The sequence below is a fragment of the Meriones unguiculatus genome, chromosome 12, assembly GCF_030254825.1.
Source record: "Meriones unguiculatus strain TT.TT164.6M chromosome 12, Bangor_MerUng_6.1, whole genome shotgun sequence".
NCBI lineage: Eukaryota > Metazoa > Chordata > Mammalia > Rodentia > Muridae > Meriones > Meriones unguiculatus.
This window is the reverse complement of record NC_083360.1, coordinates 91,950,909-91,959,016: the sequence shown is the minus strand read 5'-3', so window position 1 is coordinate 91,959,016 and position 8,108 is coordinate 91,950,909. Positions and strand designations below refer to the sequence as shown.

The window sequence follows — 8,108 nt, the reverse complement described above, 5'->3', positions numbered from 1 at the left end:
ACGGTAAGACCAGGGGACTGTGGAAGTTCCCACCTAGACCCTGAACATTCAGCAAAAGGTGGATTTTGAGCAAAATTGCCTTTCAGTGCAACAATTGCCGGACAGGGCTTTGTAAAAACAAACAAACAAACAAACAAAAAACAACGCGCTGAATCTATCATCGGCAGTGCAGCAGGAAGGGGCTTCTCTTTCTTGTGCCGTTACTGTAGGCCTGTTGGGCCTGTGGAGACCCCTTTGCCCTTTACCGTCACCGCTGTGGGAGTTGGTTCTCAGACATCGGGCAGCCTGGGTTTGTGGGCGTGGCCTCTGGGTTGTTAGCCTCAAGGCCCTTCCCAAAGAGGCCTGTTCTCAGCTGATCTGACACACCACATTTGCTTTTTGATTTGCACACATGAACCGAATCTTCCTCACTCCCTTCTCTCCCAGAGCCTCATCAATTAGAATGGCTTTGTTCTTTGCATCCCTTTGTTGCCCGGTTTGGGAATTAGTTAGCAGGGAGAAGAAAGGGAGGCTGTCTTTGTGGGCAGTGGCACTGGAGGGCTGGCTGCTAATGAAGGCTCCCTGAATGGCGTGATTGTGCTGCTGTTTATATAGTTTTGATTTTAATTTGCATCCGTACCAGCCTCGGATCCCAAGAGTCATTCAGCCGTATTGGAGGCGAACCTGCCCGCTTATTGGTCTCCGGGAAACTGATGTGAGTCCCTCCCCCCACTGTTATCATGTGCTGGTAATTGTTTATGGATCATGAAGAGGAAGAAAGGCTCCACAGAACCAGAGGTTTCTTCTCTCACATGGCTGGATCATATGAGATGGAGCTCTTTTGTTAAAAGGCTTTTGAGAGAAAGTGTCTGAGACGGAGGCTGGGGCTGGGGGAGACAGAGCGCCAAAGAGCCAAGATGAAGCTCCTGGAGATAGAGGAGTTTCTCCTCCTAGGGATGCCTGTTCCTTAATTTCTCTGTTTCTGCCAAACACGCCGGGGCAGACTTGGACTTAAGAACCAATTCTAGCCCACTAGTCTCTTTATAAATAAACACCCGCACCCAAGGCCCCCTACGGTGCAGTGATCTGGCTCTTGCTGGTTGCTTGTGCGTTCTCAGTTTCCTCTCCAGTGTTCCCCACCGCTGTGCGCTAACTCTGTTCCACGCTTCTGCTCCGTCCAATGTCAGGGTCTGAGACTCACTGAAGAAAGAGCCCAGACTCAAGCGGTATGCAAAAGCAAGGAGCATTTATTCTGCAGCAACTGTCCAGCATGCTGGGGCCACCATTCCTGAGAGTGAGCACGCAGGCTCAATTTAAAGGCCATTAGGGGGATTTCCAGAAGGAGTGAGGTAAACTTCCATTTGATTGGGTAGTGGTGGTGACTCAGGAGGTCAGGGGATTTAGGATTGGCTGAACGTTTAGGAACTTTCCAGAGTTGCTAAGGACTTTTCCTTAGGTTTGCTGAATCATTATACTTAGCTCAAGCCCGAGTGTTAACCTTTAAGCTGACTGGCTGCCTGCAAGCTTTGTTTTTTCCAGAAATTCTTTTTCTATGTTCTGAGAGATAGAAACTCGGGCAAAGCTGGAAATGAAGCCTGTCATCGGCTCTCGGGGCTTTGGAGTTATTAGACCTCTCACCAGGACTCCACCTGGACGCCCCCCTCCTGCCTCTCCAGAGTCCTCACATCTCAGTCCTCCCGCATGCTCCAGCTCACATTGTCCTCCTCAACGTGTGTGCCTTAAAATTGGTTTCCACATCCAACCAACCAGACGCAGTAAGGAGCTGGTACAAGTTAATCCACAGCATATGCTGCCAGAGCCTAGGAAAATTCCAGAAAGAAGTAAGACAACTGAAGAACGAAACAAAGCTTTGTTTTTCTAACTGAGGTCTAGAAATCTGCAAATGAGCCGGCTTGGAAGGCTGAAAACCGAATGTGCAGCTCCGGAGGGAACTGGGCACAGGAAGAGTTTTGTCAGGTGTGATGACATGGACGTTGCTATTCTGATGCTTAGATCCTCTGGAAAGACTGCTAAGCAGACTGCGGATGGTTGTCAGGAGTGAGTTCTCTGAGGATGAAGAAAGTGAAGATGGATGGGAGAAAAATCAAGAAATAAAACCAAAATCCAGGAGAGCAGGGAACAGGAAAACCTGAAGCAATAGGGATTTTCTCAAGTGTGTTTAAGAGTCTGCAGCTTGTGAGTGGGAGATGAGATTCTTCATGTCATGTAACTGACAAACAGTCACAATAAAATCTCTGATATTAAGAAAGCCATGACAGTCCCGGCCCAGCAGCACGTCCTGGAGCTGGAGCACAACAGCTATAGTGTCTCCTGCCCTACTCAACTCCTGAGGCAAAATTAACATTTGAATAAAGTTCCTGAGCGAGCACAGGGAGGAGGGAACCTGCTCGATGCCTCCCAGTCAGCTGCTCCCCTCCCTCCACGGATGCTCTCCTCCTGAGTGGGAGCCCTCCTCTGGCTGCTGCTTCCTAGGAAAGACTTGTCATCACCTAGAGACAGGAACAGGCCACTGGCTGCCTACTGTGTCTCTCCTAGCGGAGTGCGCAGAGGTCACTGTGAGGACACAGTAAATACTTGGTTAGTTTCATGCATATTTGCCCTTTCTGTTGCATTCCTTCGTTGCTCCTTGCAAATGTTTTGATGCTTCTATGTGGGTTTGTTCTGCCTTCATCTGAATCGTTGATATGTTGCTATAGCAGAAATCCCCTCGTGTGTTTTTCTTACTTCCGTGTGGCTTTTCCTGCCTGTGCTTCCTTGGGACTTTCAGAGTCTACCTAGAAAAATCATTTGACCTCACGTCAGGAGGCCAGAAGCCCTGGTGCTGCCTAGGTATTTGCCTGTGGGGCTGTTCATTCATTTACTAGTTTTCTGCCATCAGATGACTCAGCCCTTTACCTCCACCCCCTCCTGCAGTCGCCATTTCTTGGGCAGGAAGGAATTTGTAAAGGGTAACTGGTGAGGCATGCTGTTTGGTCTCAGGGAAAGGGGCCTATAGGCTCACGGCCTCAGAGAGAGCTCCCCTGGAAGAAACCTCGAAGGTGATTCTCGAAGGGAAGAGGGTTTTGTGTTCAGTCTGATTTGAACCCAACGCTGAGCGCAGGGAGCCGGAGGCCCACTTGCTGCCGCACTCTGATAAGCAGAGCGGCTCAAGTGTGCCGGGCTGCCAAGAACTGCAGTGCGCCCGTTTACCGAGGCTTTGTGTCCACGGGTGGGAGGTAAGATCGCATTTTACAGTGGGTGGAGACCCACTCGGAAGCTGGTGGAAGACTTCAGGTCTCCGAGTGACAGCCGTGGAGGGAGCAGTCTGGCCAGTGTCAACGGAGGCCTGCTTAGGGGGTACTGTAGACAAGCGAGACAGGGAAGAAAGAAAAGCATTGTTAATGCCCAGTTCCCGAACCCCAAAAGACCAGGAAGACTCTGCTGTAAATGTATTAGGGTTTTTTTTAATTGTATACAAACACGGGACGCAAACTTTCTGTGGAAACAGGAGAGGAATGCGGCCCCGAGGTCTAGGGGCACAGCATTTTTAAAGGGGGAAAAATGCAAGCAAGGACTTACATGTTTTGGCATTACACGATTGGGTAAGGGAAATTGACTTTTCAAACGATTGGTCCACTTTAGGCACCAAGACTACAAACAGTTCTGGCCTGGTCATATGGGCCGGTTTCCTAGCAACTGTATAATTAGTGGTCGCGGAAAGAATGCAGTAAGGCTAGTTCTTCCCCTCAGGGCATTAAGGCTAAACTTTAAAACAATATCCACTGACTTTTAAGTCTTTGGTCGCTCAGCATCTAACCAGACCTGGCAGCACTGGGAGCCCTAAAGCTGTTGGTTTCCATGCCTCCCTTTCCTGCTTATGCTGCTTCTGAACCCTCAGTCTGTGGTCCCTGGATCCACTCCACCAGGTGGTGCAACCTCATTGCTCTTGATGTATCCCAGAATGCAGTTGTGACCTCCCTCCTGGGTCCGCAGGGGATAGCGATGTAGGGATAATGTTTCTTTAGCATGCTGCGTGTCCTGGTTAGCTTGATGTCGGCTTGACACAGGCTAGAGTCATCAGAGAGGGGAGAGCCTCAATGGAGAAAATGCATCCATGGGACCTGGCCATAGGGCATTTTCTTGATTGGTAATCGATGGGGGATGAGCCCAGCCCATCTTGGGTGGAGCCACCTCTTGGCTGGTGGTCTTGGGTTTGGTAAGAAAGCAGGCTGAGCAAGCCACAGGGAGCACACCAATAAGCAAGTGCCCCTTCATGGCCTCGGCATCAGCTTCTGCCTCCTGTGAGTTCCTGCCCTCAGCTTTTGATAATGAACTGTGTTTCATCACAGCAACGTAAGCTCAACTAGGACAGCATGGCTTGCTCGTTGGTGAGGCTGTGGGCAACCCCTCTGTAGCCTGTATTCCCATCACTCCGTCTCATACCTGCCTCTCTGCACTTCTAGACTGGCACCTGCTTGCTGCAGGGCATCTCTGTGCTTTCTCCAGCACTTAGCCCTTCCCCCACTGGCTTGGTGAATTCTCGTCCCCCAGCCCAGACCAAGTTCCAGCTATGGGGAGCACTTTCCAAGCTCCTCAGCCAGTAAGTGTCTCTTCCCTTGCTTCTCCAGAGCCCTCTGTGCTTCTCCCCGGCTTCTACTCTTGAGTTCTAGGGACTGTTGACAGAGCTGCCCCAGTTCCCAGACTACCAATTATGGCCATGCCTAGTAAAGGCTGGACCCTTGGAGGTTCCAGAAATGGAGGATACGCTCAGTATTCTTCCTCTCTGGGCTCTTCATCTTTGTAGCCACAGCCCCCTGCTATGTACTGGGCCCAGGGTCCCAGCTGATTGAATAAAATCTTGTTGGTAAGAAGCTGGACATATAAAAGTGGGAAACACAGGACAGAAGTGAGCTGTTCACTGACTAATAGAGATGTAATGTGAGCATGATAGCTCACGCCTATAGCCCTGCACTTGGGAGACTGAGGCAGCAGGAGTGCCCCGAATTCAAGGGCAGCCTGGACTACAAAGTGAGACTCTGAAATATTAATATAACATCTCACATTTTTCAAGGAGCCACCTTTAAAGAGGTAAATGCATGTTCTTGTGAACTTATAATGGTCTGGAGCTGAAAACAGTGCCACTGTGTCCTAGGCAGTGAGTACTCACAGAACCCTGGGGACACATGAGCCCAGGAGGGGAACCGGCTTCCCAGACTCTCTGCTTTGAGGGACTAGATGACAGTGTGCTGCTGAGGTTTCCTTGAGCAGTGACTCCAGAAAGCCAGCAAAGAATGAGACACGGGAAAGATTCCATGGAGTACGATGAAAGCTTGCTGGCTAAAGCCAGACGTGTGTATTCTGGCCATCCCACTGGGTCAGTTGATCAAGGTGTCTGGCAGTAGAACATTTGCAGATGCATTTGTGGTGAGAGCAGTCTTGATTATAATAAGACTTATTATATGAATAATAAGTGTTTATTAAAGACTACCACCATAATTAGTAGTTATTAATGTGTTTTTTTCTATATTTAAGCCATATACTGTCTCAGATAAGAGTAGGGATCCGCATAAACACTGGACATTAATAAGCTGAAAATGTTCTAATTGGGTAAACATTTAAAATTGATTTTATACACTTACAAGGCACAAAAGAGCCTAAAGAGGCTTTCATTCTCACTTTTGACACAGTAACACACTCTTGTCCCCACCACCTAGCTTAAGGAGTAACTATCTGTACAAACTGAAGTCCCCAAATGCCACCCTGTCCACCCTCTCCCTAGCTGTCTCCCCACCCTGCCCCTCCTCCTGTTTGCTGCACTGGAGATCAAGCCGGTGACCTTCATGCTCTAGGTAAGCATTCCACCCCTGAGCCACGTCCCCCACTCTCCTTTGTGTATCTCCTAGGATGTCCTTGAACTTGCCTAGCTGCCTCAGCCCACCAAAGGGTGGATTTCAGGTGAGCACTGCCGTACCTGCCCTCTTCTCTTCTTAACTCGTTTTGCCATAACTGGTTAGATTATAGTGATACTAGCTTGTTTAAAAACATATTCGGCCGGGCAGGTGAAATGGTGTGGCGGTGAGGACTTTTTCTGTGTTCTTGTTAATTTTACATTTCACTCTTTATTAGCCATTTCTCTTCTTGGTGGTTCTGGAACCAGACTCGGACTGAAGCCTTTCTGTAGTACTTGGTGGCTCTGCGGATTCAAGTAAATTACCCTTCAAGTCTGTTTCCTCATCCGTGAGACAAATAACATCTGATTTTCGTACTCCCCTCAGAGTTGTGAGGCTTGGTTATCTATTTGTGTGTGTGTGTGTGTGTGTGTGTTGTGTATGTGTGTTACATGTGTGTGCACACACAGAGACTTTCACCTATGTGGGCAAGTATGGAGGCGAGGCACTGATGTCAGGCTGTCCTCACTCAGTCACTTTGTCACCTGATTCTTTTGACAGGGTCATTCATTGAACCTGTAGCTGCCTTTGAGGCTAGACTGGCTGTCCGGAGAGCCCATGGGACCTTTCTGTTCTGCTGCCAGTTCTTGGGTTCATGCGCACTGCCCCCAGCTTTTATATGGGATTCGGGGATCTTAACTCAGGGCCCCCTGTTTCTGCATCATGTATTTTACCCACTGAGCCATCATCCCAGCCTGAGGCTGTGAGACTTTTAAAGGAAACAAAGCATGTCAAGGTCTCTGTTCCAGGACTTGCCAGACAGTAAGAATCCAGTAAAGGAAAAAAACTTATAGAGTACTGTGTCCCTGGAAAGTCTTCTTAATTTTGAAACCTTAAAGGGTACCAGATTCTTTTAATCTTTTCTCCAAACTACTAAAATTTAGAATTGCCAAATAGAAATAATAAGTCTAAAAAAAGTTCTTCAGAGACAGAGTGACAAACTGAGTTTAGACAGACTGATAGACAGACAGACAGAGTGATCAAGCAACCATAGGTAGATAGATGGATGAATGGATGGATGGATGGATGGATGGATGGATGGATAAATAGATTGAGTGAGTGAGCAAGTGAGAGAGCGAGCAAGTGAGTGAGCAAGTCTTCCTATAGGGCTTGGTTTAGACCTTTATGAGAACTCAGAAGTCTAGTGATCAACTGTTCAAGCTGACCAAGGAAGGTCAGTGTTATAATTGTAGTTTAAGTCTGAGGCCCTAGGACCAGGCGCTCATGTGTGAACCCCACCACCAATATTTTTTCCATAAGTCTGAAGGTAAGCATGAAGCAAAAGGGCAAACTCCTGCTTCCTCTGCCTTTTTGTATTCAGTGTGAGAGCAGCTAATGCTTGCTAGCATGGGGGAAGACTCTGCCAACACTGGTTAAAATGCTAATTTAATTCAGAAACGCACTCACAGACTCACCCAGAAATAAAAGACAATCAAGGAAATAGAAATAATTGACTTAGAGCCTCACTGGTCAGCTTTGATCATATCGTCCATCTGTTGGAGGACACACATGCCCACCTCCCCAAGCAGGTGGGGCGAGGGTAGTTGCCCTGCGAAGAGGAATAACATAAGAATAAACATTTCCATTCTTGTAACCACCGGGCCGTTCTGGGCTCAGTTTTCAGGATGATGAGAGCCACTATCCCTCAATGGAATGTGAACCTCAGGCAGAAGAGCCTAAATCAAACAGAATGGCAGGACAAGAATAGAAAGTGTTACAAGGCTCAGACAGAGGAGATGGCGGCAGCATAGACATGGTGTCCCTCTCCCCTTTTCTACTTTTCAAGAAATAGACCTGATTTGCTGTAATTAGGTTCTTTATGAATAGGTATCTTAAATGGGATAATTACCCAGACATTTAAGAACAAAACATAGCTGTTTGTGCTTAAAGCATTCTCCCATTCAATAACTAAGAATTCCCCCTTAAATGCGGCATTGTGGGGCTGGAGAGACAGCTCAGGGGGTAAGAGCACTGGCTGCTCTTCCAGACGACCCTGGTTCAGTCCCTAGCAACTAACTGCATGGCAGCTCACAACTGTCTGTAACTCCTGTTCCAAGGGTTCCAACACCCTCAAACAGAATTCTGTGCAGTAATAAACACCAATGTACATAAAGTAAAAATAAATTAATTATCTTTTTAAAATCTGGCGTCGTGAATCCTATAGAGGGAGCTGACAGTGCA

At 47.9% G+C, this 8,108-nt stretch overlaps 1 long non-coding RNA gene across 2 annotated transcripts in view; it reads left to right on the top strand.

Annotated features, from left to right (window-relative positions):
• The first annotated feature begins 504 nt into the window (after window positions 1–504).
• Window positions 505–8,108, top strand: part of LOC132646673 (uncharacterized) — a 63,577-nt gene continuing 55,973 nt past the window's right edge. The window contains exon 1 of one of the 2 annotated variants that reach the window (XR_009584918.1): window positions 505–2,577. This is a non-coding gene — a long non-coding RNA (uncharacterized LOC132646673). Of the gene's footprint in view, window positions 2,578–2,953; window positions 3,039–8,108 lie in introns of those variants that run through there. The other variant, XR_009584919.1, reaches the window with a different exon arrangement.